Source organism: Hippopotamus amphibius, chromosome 3, assembly GCF_030028045.1.
Source record: "Hippopotamus amphibius kiboko isolate mHipAmp2 chromosome 3, mHipAmp2.hap2, whole genome shotgun sequence".
Taxonomy (NCBI): domain Eukaryota; kingdom Metazoa; phylum Chordata; class Mammalia; order Artiodactyla; family Hippopotamidae; genus Hippopotamus; species Hippopotamus amphibius.
Genome location: NC_080188.1, coordinates 54,168,393 through 54,182,189, shown reverse-complemented (window position 1 = coordinate 54,182,189; position 13,797 = coordinate 54,168,393).

The window sequence follows — 13,797 nt, the reverse complement described above, 5'->3', positions numbered from 1 at the left end:
TGCTATACATCACAGATGCTTTTTAAAAACACAGTCTTTTCCCACTTACCCCTATTCTGAATTAACCTATGTGAACAAACTAGAGTGTGTCATCTGTATTTTTCTCCATGTACACTTAATCATATACAAACATGTATAAATGCATATACATGCACATATATGTATACATACCTACACATTGGCACATAAATATATTACAGCTTTACCAAAAAAATGAGATTGCATCATGCACATTCTTTTGCTTCATGGTTTTTTTACTCTGCAATACTGCATGGAAATTTCTTCAGGTCAACTGGTATAGCTTTAAATTCAACATAGGCTGGATAACATTCATGGTATGAGTGTGAAAATTCAATAATTTCTCTATTGGTAGTCACTTGCTTTGTTTTTAACTTATTGTTGAATAAACAATGAGCTAATGTAAACTTGGGGTATATACCCTTTCATACTGGTGCTTTAATTTATGTGGGATCAACCCTTAGAGTGGATGTTGAAGGAAATATATGTTATCTTTTTAATAATTATTTTCCCAAAAGGCTACTGTGATTCAGTTTCACCAGCAATACAAGAGAGAAACTTTTCCCCAACACTCAACAGCACTAGTTTTCACTTTATAAACTTTTGTCAATCTGTTAGGTGTAATATGATAGCTCATTTTTACTATAATTTGTATGTTCTTCTCTGTTAATGCGTTTCAGCATATTTTTATGTTACTTAACCATTCTCTATGAATACATTTTTTTCTTCTGTCCATTTGTTGTTGCCATGTGGCTAGTCCTTTTACGTATAAATTTGTATGAGTTCTTTATATAATATAAATGACAGATTTTGTCATCTTTATTAAACAAATATTATTTTAAAATCAATCCCTTATCTGTCAGTATGATATCTTTTCTAAACATAAATTTTAAATTGGCAAATATGTCCCTATTTTCTTTTCTAGCTTCTAGGTTTACAGTTAATATTAAGAATATTAGTTCACCTTGCCCTCCCTTCTACCTGTATTGTACATATAAGCCTGTTTCTTATTTAAAACAATTTTTTTTAATCCTGCTACAGGTAAAAACCCGTTACATTAAAGATATTTCAACCCATAAAAGCACAAAGTAGAATGGAGGTTACCAGGAGCTGGAGATAGAGGGAAATGGGGAGTTAGGATTTAAAAGGTACAGAGTTTCAGTCAAGTAAAATGAAAATCTTCTAGAGATCTGCTGCATGAAAACATATACATATACTTAAAATTTTATTGAGAGTGGATTTCATAACAGTGTTTGTTACCACAATAAAGAAATATTTCCCCTAATTAAGGGGGAAATGATGATGTGTTTTATTACAGCTCAGGATATATCCAAATAATTTTCACAGATAGAAAAATATTTCATTAAATTGTGAAAACAAGTGTATGTAAATAGTAAATAAGTGGTTAGGATTCCGGGCTTTTGATGCCGTAGCCCAGGGTCAGTCCCTGGTCAGGGAACTGAGATCTTGCAAGTCGCATGGCATGACCAAAAAAAGCCTTCAACTATTAAAAATAATAATAATAATAATAAACAATTTGAAAGTAAATATAGTTCACAAATAAAATGTACATATGTATGTATGTTTTAGACTCTGTTTTTCCCTTTCTTTCCTTGTCTTCACCAATATTTAAAACTTCTGTGAGGTTCATGATTATCTTATATTAAATTGCCCAGAAAAGAACTTTTAGATAAACATAAAAGGGAAACTAGAACACTTCAAAATGTGGAAATAATATATGTGAAAGACAGACTGAAAATGCGTAGAAAATACTACCTCTTCATCCTTCTCCTTTAATGGGCATATGCAAGGTAAAATATTTTGGGTTCATCCAAACAAGATTCACGATTCAAATCTATTATATATGATGTCCTCTCTGACTGAAAACAACTGTGTCAAGTAAGTGATGTTCTGCCTAATGCCATAATGTTGAAGCATCCCTTCTGTTAGTCCATTTATTTTTGTATGTTTTTGGGTGAGAAAGCCATCCAAAAAGTGGTATAACATTTGAAGAGTCATCATGGCTAAGTTGTTGACTTAAGAGACACGATGGGCAGGAACTCTGTATTCCACTAAATTTTCTTTTTTTTTTTCTTTTTCAAGCTCTTTATTGGAATATAATTGCTTTACATTTTTGTACCAGCTTTTAAGGTACACCAAAGTGAATCAGCTATATTTATACATATATCCCCATATTCCCTCCCTCCCACGACTCCCTCCCGCTCTCCCTGTCCTGGCCCTCTAAGGCATCACCCATTATCGAGTTGATCTCCCTTTGTTATACAGCAACATCCAACTAGCTATCTATTTTACAGTTGGTAGTGTATATATGTCTATGCTACTCTCTCACTTCATCCCAGCTTCCCCTTCACCCCTCGCCCCCCTAACCCCGAGTTATCCAGTCCATTCTCTGCATCTGCATCCTTATTCTTGCCCTGTCACTGGGTTCATCAGTACCATTTTTTTTTTTTTTTTTTTAGATTCCATATATATAAGTAAGCATACAGTATTTGTTTTTCTCTTTCTGGCTTACTTAACTCTGTATGACAGACTCTAAGTCTATCCACCTATTACATATAGCTCATTTTCATTCCTTTTTATGGCTGAGTAATATTCCATTGTATATATGTGCCACATCTTCTTTATCCATTCATCTGTTGATGGGCATTTAGGTTGCTTCCAGGACCTGGCTATTGTAAATAGTGCTGCAATGAACATTATGGTACATGTTTCTTTTTGGATTATGGTTTTCTCTGGGTATACGCCCAGTAGTGGGATTACTGGATCATATGGTAGTTCTATTTTTAGTTTTTTAAGGAACTTCCAAACTGTTTTCCATAGTGGCTGTACCAGCTTACATTCCCACCAACAGTGCAGGAGAGTTCCCTTTTCTCCACACCCTCTCCAGCATTTATTGTTTCTAGATTTTTTTGAAGATGACCATTCTGACCAGTGTGAGGTGATACCTCATTGTGGCTTTGACTTGCATTTCTCTAATGATTAATGATGTTGAGCATCTTTTCATGTGTTTGTTGGCCATCTGTATGTCTTCTTTGGAGAAATGTCTATTCAGGTCTTCCACCCATTTCTGGATTGGGTTATTTGCTTTTTTGCTATTAAGCTGCATGAGCTGCTTATATATTTTGGAGATTAATTCTTTGTCCATTGCTTCGTTGGCAAGTATTTTCTCCCATTCTGAGGATTGTCCTCTTGTCTTCTTTATGGTTTCTTTCACTGTGCAAAAGCTTTTAAGTTTCATTAGGTCCCATTCATTTATTCTTGATTTTATTCCCATTATTCTAGGAGGTGGGCCAAAAAGGATCTTGCTTTGATGGATGTCACAGAGTGTTCTGCCTATGTTTTCCTCTAGGAGTTTTATACTGTCTGGCCATACATTTAGATCTTTAATCCATTTGGAGTTTATTTTTGTGTATGGTGTTAGGAAGTGTTCTAATTTCATTCTTTGACATGTTGCTGTCCAGTTTTCCCAGCACCGCTTATTGAAGAGGCTGTCCTTTTTCCATTGTATATTCGTGCCTCCTTTGTCAAAGATAAGGGGCCCATATGTGCTTGGGCTTACCTCTGAGTTCTCTATACTGTTCCATTAATCTTCCTTTCTGTTTTTGTGCCAGTACCATACTGTCTTGATCACTGTGGCTTTGTAGTATAGTTTGAAGTCAGGAAGCCTAATTCCACCAACTCCATCTTTCCTTCTCAAGGTTGCTTTGGCTATTCAGGGTCTTTTGCGTTTCCATACAAACTGTAAGATCTCTTGCTCTAGTTCTGTGAAAAATGCGGTTGGTAATTTGATCAGGATTGCATTGAATCTGTAAATTGCTTTGGGTAGTACAGTCATTTTCACAATGTTGATTCTTCCAATCCAAGAACATGGTATGTCTCTCCTTCTCTTTTTATCGTCTTTGATTTCTTTCATCAGTGTCTTATAGTTTTCTACATACCCGTATTTTGCCTCCTTAGGTAGGTTTATTCCTAGGTATTTGATTCTTTTTGTTGCAGTGGTAAATGTGAGAGTTTCCTTTATTTCTCTTTCTGCTCTTTCATTGTTAGTGTATAGGAATGCAAGAGATTTCTGTGCATTAATTTTGTATCCTGCTACTTTGGTAAATTCATCAATTAGTGCTAGCAGTTTTCTGGTAGAGGCTTTCAGGTTTTCTATGTATAGTATCATGTCATCCTCGAAAAATGACAATTTGATTTCTGCTTTTCCAATTTGAATTCTTTTTATTTCATTTTCTTCTCTGACTGCTGTGGCTAAAACTTCCAAAACTATGTTGAATAATAATGGTGAGAGTGGGCACCTTTGTCTTGTTCCTTGTCTTGGAATTCTTTCAGTTTTTCACCATTTAAAACAATGTTGGGTTTGGTTTCTCATATGTGGCTTTTATTATGTTGAGGTAATTTCCTTCTAAGCCCATTTTCTGGAGAGTTTTTATCATAAATGGTTGTTGAATTTTGTCAAAAGCTTTTTCCACAACTATTGAGATGATCATATGGTTTTTATCCTTCAATTACTTGATATGATGTATTATGTTGATTGATTTGCATACAGTAAAGAATCCTTGCATCCCAGGGATAAACCCCACTTGATCATGGTGTATGATTTTTTTAATGTGCTGTTGGAGTCTGTTAGCTAGTATTTTGTTGAGGATTTTTGCATCTATATTCATCAGTGATATTGGCCTGTAATTTTCTTTTTTTGTGACATCTTTGCCTGGTTTGGTATCAGGGTGATGGTGGCCTCGTAGAATGAGTTTGGGAGTGTTCCTCCTTCTGCTATATTTTGGAAGAGTTTGAGAAGGATAGGTGTTAGCTCTTCTCTAATGTTTGATAGAATTCTCTTGTGAATCCATCTGGCCCTGGGCTTTTGTTTGTTGGGAGATTTTTAATCACTGCCTCAATTTCCATACTTGTGATTGGTCTGTTCATAGTTTCTATTTCTTCCTGGTTCAGTCTTGGAAGATTATATTTTTCTAAGAATGTATCCATTTCTTCCAGGTTATCTAATTTATTGGCATATAGTTGCTTGTAGTAGTCTCTCATGATCTTTTGTATTTCTGCAGTGTCCATTGTTACTTCTTTTTCACTTCTAAATCTGTTGATTTGCGTCGTCTCCCTTTTTTTCTTGATGAGTCTGGCTAATGGTTTATCAATTTTGTTTACCTTCTCAAGGAACCAGCTCTTTGTTTCATTGATGTTTGCTATTATTTCTTTCATTTCTTTTTCATTTATTTTTGATCTGATCTTTATGATTTCTTTCCTTCTGCTCACTTTGGGGTTTCTTTGTTCTTCTTTCTCTAATCATTTTAGGTGTAAGGTTAGATTGTTTATTTGAGATTTTTCTTGTTTCTTAAGGTAGGACTGTATTGCTATAGACTTCCCTCTTAGAACTGCTTTTGCTGTGTCCCATATGTTTTGGGTTGTTGTGTTTTCATTGTCATTTATTTCTAGATATTTTTTGACTTCCTCTTTGATTTCTTTAGTGATTTCTTGGTTGTTAGAGTATTGTTTAGCCTCTATATGTTTGTATTTTTTACAGTTTTTCTCCTGTAATTGATATCTAGTCTTATGGCGTTGTGGTCAAAGAAGATGCTTGAATTTACCGAGACTTGATTCGTGACCCAAGATGTGATCTATCCTGGAGAATGTTCCGTGTGCACTTGAGAAGAAAGTGTATACTCTCATTCTTGGATGGAATGTCCTATAAATATCAATTAAGTTGAGATGGTCTAATGTGTCATTTAAAGCTTGTGTGTCCCTGTTTATTTTCTGTTTCGATGATCTGTCCATTGATGTAAGTGGGGTGTTCAAGTCTCCTACTGTTATTGTGTTACTGTCAATTTCCCCTCTGATGGCTGTTAGCATTTGCCTTACGTATTGAGGTCCCCTATGTTGGGGGCATAAATATTTACAATTGTGATATGTTCTTATTGGATGGATCCCTTGATCATTATGTAGTGTGCCTCCTTGTCTCTTGTAATAGTCTTTACTTTAAAGTCTAAGTTGTCTGATATGAGTATTGCTACTCCAGCTTTCTTTTGACTCCCATGTGCATGGAATATCTTTTTCCATTCCTTCCCTTTCAGTCTATATGTGTCCCTTGGTCTGAAGTGGGTTTCTTGTAGGCAGCAGATAGAAGGGTCTTGTTTTTGTATCCATTCAGCCAGTCTGTGTCTTTTGGTTGGAGCATTTAATCCATTTGCATTTAAGGTGATTATTGACATGTGTGTTCCGATTACCATTTTCTTAATTGTTTTGGGTTTGTATTTGTAGGTGTTTTCCTTCTCTTGTGTTTCCTACTTAGAAAAGTTCCTTTAGCAATTGTTGTAAGGCTGGTTTAGTGGTGCTGAATTGTCTTAACTTTTGCTTGCCTGTAAAGCTTTGGATTTCTCCCTCAAATCTGAATGAGATTCTTGCTGGGTAGAGTATTCTTGGCTGTAGGTTTTTCTCTTTCAGAACTTTCAGTATATCCTGCCATTGCCTTCCGGCCTGCAGAGTTTCTGCAGAAAGGTCAGCTGTTATCCTTAGGGGTTTTCCCTTATATGTTATCTGTTGCTTTTCTCTTGCTGCTTTTAATATTCTTTCTTTGTGTTTAATTTTCATTAGTTTGATTAATATGTGCCTCAGTGTATTTCTCCTTGGTTTTATTCTGTATGTGACTCTATGTGCTTCTTGGACTTGGTTAATTATTTCCTTTCCCATGTTGGGGAAGTTTTCCACTATAACCTCTTCAAATATTTTCTCAGACCCTTTCTTTTTTTCTTCTTCTTCTGGGATGCCTATGATTCAAATGTTGGTGTGCTTAATGTTGTCACGAAGGTCTCTGAGACTGCCTTCCATTCTTTTTATTCTTTTTTCTCTTTCCTGCTCTGTGGCAGTTATTTCCCCCATTGTATCTTCCAACTCACTTATTCATTCTTCTGCCTCAGTTTTTCTGATGTTTATGCCATCTAGAGTGTTTTTAATTTCATTATTTTGTTGTCCACTACTGTTTGTTTGCTCTTTAGTTCTTCTGAGTCCTTATTAACTGTTTCTTGTATTTTCTGTATTTTGTTGTCGAGATTTTGTGTCATCTTTACTATCATTACTCTGAAATCTTTTTCAGGCCATTTTCCTATTTCCTCTACATTTATTTGGTCTTGTGGGTTTTTTTCCTGCTCCTTTGCCTGCATGGTGTTTCTTTGTTTTCTCATTTTATCTAATTTATAGGATTTGCTGTCTCCTTTCTCTATGCTGCCTAGTAGTAATTCCTCTTGTTTCTGCCCACTGCCCCCTGTGGTGGGGTTTGTCCGGTGTCTTGAGTAGGCTTCTTGGTGGGGGGGTCTGGTTTCTGCTTTCCTGTGTGTGGCTCTGTGTCTTTTTTCTCTGATGAGGAGGGCCATGTCAGGTGGTGTGTTTTAGGGTATCTGTGAGGTTAATATGGCTTTAGGTAGTCTGTGTGCTGATGGGTTGGTTTTTGTTCCTGTCGTTTGTAGTTTGGTGTGAGGTGTCCAGCACTGGCAGCTGCAGACAGTCGGACAAAGCTGAGTCTTAGAGTCTGATACAGGGCTCTGTGAGAGTTCTCTGCAGTTAATCTTCCGTGTGTCTGAGCACTCCCTAGCAGTCTAGCATCCTGGATTCAGTGCTCCCTCCCCAGAGCCTCCTATTTGATTTCTGATGGAGTAGTCCAGACTTCAGAGGTTGCTTGTCCTGGCAATAAAGAGGTTTAAAGAAGACTGTCCAAGTCCCAGACTAATGGCAGAGTTGAGTTAAACAAATACTAAGTCAAGGAAACACATACATGTATAAGACACACAAATACTGAATCCAATAGAACATAAGGCACTAGAAAGACCTGACAGAGGAACCCCAGTTTGCCATCAGATAATCAAAGAGAAAACCAACAGAAATTCAAAAGAAAAATAAATAAATAAAACACACACACACACACACACACACACACACACACACACGCTAACACAGAATCAGGGAGATTTTGAAAGCTAGGATCAAATATAATAAAGAGCAAGGGTACCACCAGACACACTGAAGATTCTCAGAATGAAATCAGACAATTATATTTAGAACTAAGATAAAAACAAAACCTAATAATAAAAACCAAAGTAGTGTGTCATCTGGAGAATAAAGCAAGGAAACAGGGCAGACCGATAATATTGCTTATAAGTACATTAAGATAAACTAAAGAACGATAGACTACAGGGCAACAGAAGAGCATAGTGTGACTGGAAATATGAAAAGAAACAGAAAAGAGAAAAAATAGAAATGTATAAAAGGTAGAGAAGGAAAGAGGGTAGAAGACATAAAGTTAGTGGTACAAAAAACTTAGATAGAAGCAGAAATGTGTAAAAAGTCTAAAAATAACAATAGAAGAAAAAATAGAAGAAAAGAATAAAAAATATGTTATAACACATGTAGATCCCTTAGGACTAAGATCATAATTAATTAAAAAATAAATAAATAAACCACACACACACACAAACACATATCCAGGGAAATTTTGAAAGCTAGAATCAAATATAATAAAGAGCTAGAGTACAATGAGACAGACTGAAGATTTCCAAAACAAAATCAGACAATTATAATCAAAACTAAGATAAAGACAAAACCTAATAATAAAAACCAAAGCAGTGTGTCATCTGGAGAACAAAGCAAGGAAACAGAGCTGAGCAATAATATTGATTATAAGTATATTAAGATAAAAAAACTAAAAAAGGATAGAAGACATGGCAACAGAAGAGCATAGTGTGACTGGAAATATGAAAAGAAAAAGAAATAGAAATGTATAAAAGATAGAGATGAAAAGAAGGTAGGAGAGATACAGTCAGCACTACAAAAAATTTAGCTAGAAACAGAAATATATAAAAAGGCTAAAAATAAAAATAGAATAAAAAATATGTTATACAATATATAGATCCCTTAGGACTAAGATCACAATTAATAAAATAAAATAAAAAACTAGAACTGACCCCAGAATGGACCAGATCAATAGAATTAGTAATAATATTTCTGTTTCCTTGGGGTCTCAGCTCTAAGTGTCCTTCTACCCACCTTGGGTTTTTTGTATTACTCTGCGACCAGCAGAGCTTCCTTTATTGTTCATCTGTAAGTGCCGGTGTGTGGGGAGAGAGAGGGTACAATAGTGGCTCCTTCCCCTGGTGTGAGTGAGCAGTGGTGCCCTGCCTGGGTCACAGCAGCTTGGGTGGCTCAGGCAGTGCCTGTTGCAGAGGGACACTGGCGGCTTAGGCCTAGAGAGTGACTACAACCATGGCTCCTCCCCCCTGCTACGACTCCGCTGGGGTGACTGCCTGGGTCATGGCGGCTCAGTTGGCTGTGCCTTTGCCTGTTGCAGAGGGGTGCCAGTGGCTCAGGTGTAAACAGAATGTCTCCAGAGCTGAGCCACTCTGTGGACTTTTGGCTCTCAGCTGCAGGCACTCTAGTCCAGCCCCGCCTGGGGGCCTTTGTTATCCCTGAGTGCATTAGCCAGGCCCACAGGGGTCCTTCCTTTGTCTCTTGCAGGTGCCGAGAGAGAGGCTACACCTGCGGCTCCTCCCCCCTGCTTGTGAGTCAGCAGTATCAAGCTGCCGCCATGGCCACCCAGCTTTCCGCGGTAGGCATTCTCCGCTGCAGATTTCTTCCCTCCTGTACTCTCAGTCTGTCTCCCAACTGCCAACAATGTTTCTCACCCTGAACCAGTTCTCCGGTTCCCACCTTCCAGCTCCCAGACCCCCTGTTCAGCTGTGAACTGATGTCTCAGTCCAGACACGCCAAGCTGTGATGCAGACCCTCTGTGTGTTTCTCACTCTTTCTCATCTGCTGCAAATCAGCCACTTCACCCTCTCTGAACAGTCCCAAGTGCCTCCCTTCTGACCCAGGGAAATTCCCCATTGGAGAAGGGGTTTCCCCATCAGATAAGGGACATTTCCCCAAATTTAGCAATCTCCCTTCTGTTTCAGATCCCCCCGTCCCAGGGTATGGGACCCATCCCTCTCCTTCTCCTTTTTTTTTTTTTTTTTCCTCTGTCCTACCCAGTTATGTCAGGATCTTTGCAGTCCTTTCTGGTGTCCGAGGTCATTTGCTGGTGTTCAGCTGGTTCTCTGTGGGAATTATTGCATCTTTTCGGTGTATTCCTGATGCATCTGTGGAGAGGGATGCATTCCACATCCTTCTACTTTGCCATCATCTTTCTTCCTTGAAGTGGTTTTAATGTTTAGAATAATAGTCACTTTTTAAAAGTAAATGGCCTTTGTTATATTTAGGTAGTTTCCTACTATTCTTATTTTACCTAGTGTTTTTATTAAACACTAATTTAATAATTTAATCAAATACCTGTCAGTGTCTACTTATATCATAGGATTTTCTCTTTTTTTTTTTTTTCTTAATTTTTTTTATCTTTTTTTTTGGGGGGGGGGGTACACCAGGTTCAATCATCCGTTTTTATACACATATCCCCATCTTCCCTCCCTTCCTTGACGCCCCCCCCAAGCCCCCCCCCCACCCTCCCTGCCCCAGTCCTCAAAGGCATCTTCCATCCTCGAGTTGGACTCCCTTTGTTATACAACAACTTCCCACTGACTATTTTACAGTTGGTAGTATATATATGTCTGTGTTACTCTCTCGCTTCGTCTCAGTTTCCCCTTCACCCCCCGCCCCCTCCCATACCTCGAGTTCTCCAGTCCATTCTCTGTATCTGCATCCTTGTTCTGGTCACTGAGTCCAACAGTACCATTTTTAGGTTCCGTATATGTGAGTTAGCATACAATATTTGTCCTTCTCTTTCTGACTTACTTCACTCTGTATGACAGACTGTAGTTCTATCCACCTCATTACATATAGCTCCATCTCATCCCTTTTTATAGCTGAGTAATATTCCATGGTATATATATGCCACATCTTCTGTATCCATTCATTTGTTGATGGGCATTTCGGTTGCTTCCATGTCCTGGCTATTGTAAATAGTGCTGCAATAAACATTATGGTACAAGTTTCTTTTGGGATTATGGTTTTCTTTGGGTATATGCCCAGGAGTGGGATTACTGGATCATATGGTAGTTCTATTTGTAGTTTTTTAAGGAACCTCCAAATTGTTTTCCATAGTGGCTGTACCAATTTACAGTCCCACCAACAGTGCAGGAGAGTTCCTTTTTCTCCACACCCTCTCCAACATTTGTTGTTTCCAGATTTTTGTGATGATGGCCATTCTGATTGGTGTGAGGTGATACCTCATTGTGGCTTTGACTTGCATTTCTCTGATGATTAGTGATGTGGAGCATCTTTTCATGTGTTTGTTGGCCATCTGTATGTCTTCTTTGGAGAAATGTCTATTCAGGTCTTCCACCCATTTCTGGATTGGGTTCTCTGTGGGAATTATTGCATCTTTTCGGTGTATTCCTGATGCATCTGTGGAGAGGGATGCATCCCACATCCTTCTACTTTGCCATCATCTTTCTTCCTTGAAGTGGTTTTAATGTTTAGAATAATAGTCACTTTTTAAAAGTAAATGGCCTTTGTTATATTTAGGTAGTTTCCTACTATTCTTATTTTACCTAGTGTTTTTATTAAACACTAATTTAATAATTTAATCAAATACCTGTCAGTGTCTACTTATATCATAGGATTTTCTCTTAATTTATTAATGTATCACATATTAGTTTTTCTAATATTGAACTATCCTCACATTCTAGAAATTAACCATGCAAAAATCTATTTATCCACATTTTATTTAGAAATTTCTCTTCCAGATTTTTACAAGAGGCTAGTCTATAGTCATCTTTCATAATCTATCAGATTTTGATATTTAGAAAGTTATTCTGGCTTTATGTATTTCGTTAGACTTATCAATCATTTCTATAGCTTGGAATAAGTTCAATTACACAGGTATCATCTATTCTTTTTAATAAATTTATTTATTTATTTATTTATTTATTTTATTGGCTGTGTTGGGTCTTTTTTGCTGTGTGCGGGTTTTCTTTAGTTGCGGTGAATGGGGGCTACTCTTCATTGTGGTGCACGGGCCCCTCATTGTCGTGGCTTCTCTTATTGTGGAGCATGGGCTCTAGGTGCATGGGCTTCAGTAGTTGCAGCACATGGGCTCAATACTTGTGGCTCACGGGCTTAGTTGCTCTGCGGCATTTGCAATCTTCCTGGAGCAGGGATCGAACCCATGTCCCCTGCATTGGCAGGAGGATTCTTAACCACTGCACCACCTAGGAAGCCCAGGTATCATCTATTCTTTAAGGTGAGACATAACTCAGCTGGAACTCATCTTGTCCTGGTAGTTCTTTTGTGTGTGTGTGTTTGTGTGTGTGTGTCTGGCACATAGTAAGCTATTTTTTTTTTAATTTTTATTTTTTTACAATAAACTGGATATATTTAGAGTGTACAATTTGGTATCCCAATCTCCCAATTCATTTCCCCCCAACCCTCCCCACTTTCCCCACTTGGTGTCCATATGTTTGTTCTCTACATCTGTGTCTCTATTTCTGCCTTGCAAACTGGTTGATTTGTACCATTTTTCTATAGTCCACATATATGTGTTAATATACAATATTTGTTTTTCTCTTTCTGACTCACTTCACTCTGTATGACAGTCTCTAGGTCCATCCATGTCTCTACAAATGTCCCAGTTTCATTGCTTTTTACACCTGAGTAATATTTCATTGTATATATGTACCACATCTTCTTTATCCATTCACCTGTTGATGGACATTTAGGTTGCTTCCATGTCCTGGCTATTGTAAACAGTGCTGCAGTGAACATTGGAGTGTATGTGTCTTTTTGAATTATGCTATTCTCTGGGTATATACCCAGCAGTGGGATTGCTGGGGGTCGTATGGTAGTTCTATTTTTAGTTTTGCAAGAAACCTCCATGCTGTTCCCCATATCGGCTGTATCAATTTACATTCCCACCAGCAGTGCAAAAGCATTCCCTTTTCTCCACACCCTCTCCAGCATTCAGTGTTTTTAGATTTTCTGATGATGCCCATTCTAACCGGTGTGAGTTGATAATTCATTGTAGTTTTGATTTGCATTTCTCTAATAATGAGTGATGTTTGAGCAGCTTTTCATGTGCCTCTTGGCCATCCATATGTCTTCTTTGGAGAAATGCCTATTTAGGTCTTCTGCCCATTTTTTGATTGGGTTGCTTGTTTTTTTGATATTGAGCTGGATGAACTGTTTATATATTTTGGAGATTAATCCTTTATCTGTTGATTCGTTTGCAAATATTTTCTCCCATTCTGAGGGTTGTCTTTTCATCTTGCTTATAGTTTCCTTTGCTGTGCAGAAGCTTCGAAGTTTCATTAGGTCCCACTTATTTGTTTTTATTTCCATTATTCCAGGGGGTGGATCAGAAAAGATCTTGCTGTTATTTATGTCAAAGAGTGTTCTTCCTATGTTTTCCTCTAGGAGTTTTATAGTGTCTGGCCTTACATTTAGGTCTTTAATCCATTTGGAGTTTATTTTTGTGTATGGTGTTAGGAAGTGTTCTAATTTCGTTCTTTTACATGTTGCTGTCCAGTTTTCCTAGCACCACGTATTGAAGAAGCTGTCTTTTCTCCATTGTACATCCTTGTCTCCTTTGTCATAGATTAGCTGACCATAGTTTATCTCTGGGCTTTCTATCCTGTTCCATTGATCTATATTTCTGTTTTTGTGCCAGTACCATATTATCTTGATTACTGTAGCCTTGTAGCATAGCCTGAAGTCAGAAATCCTGATTCCACCAACTCCGTCTTTCCTTCTCAAGATTGCTTTGGCTATTCG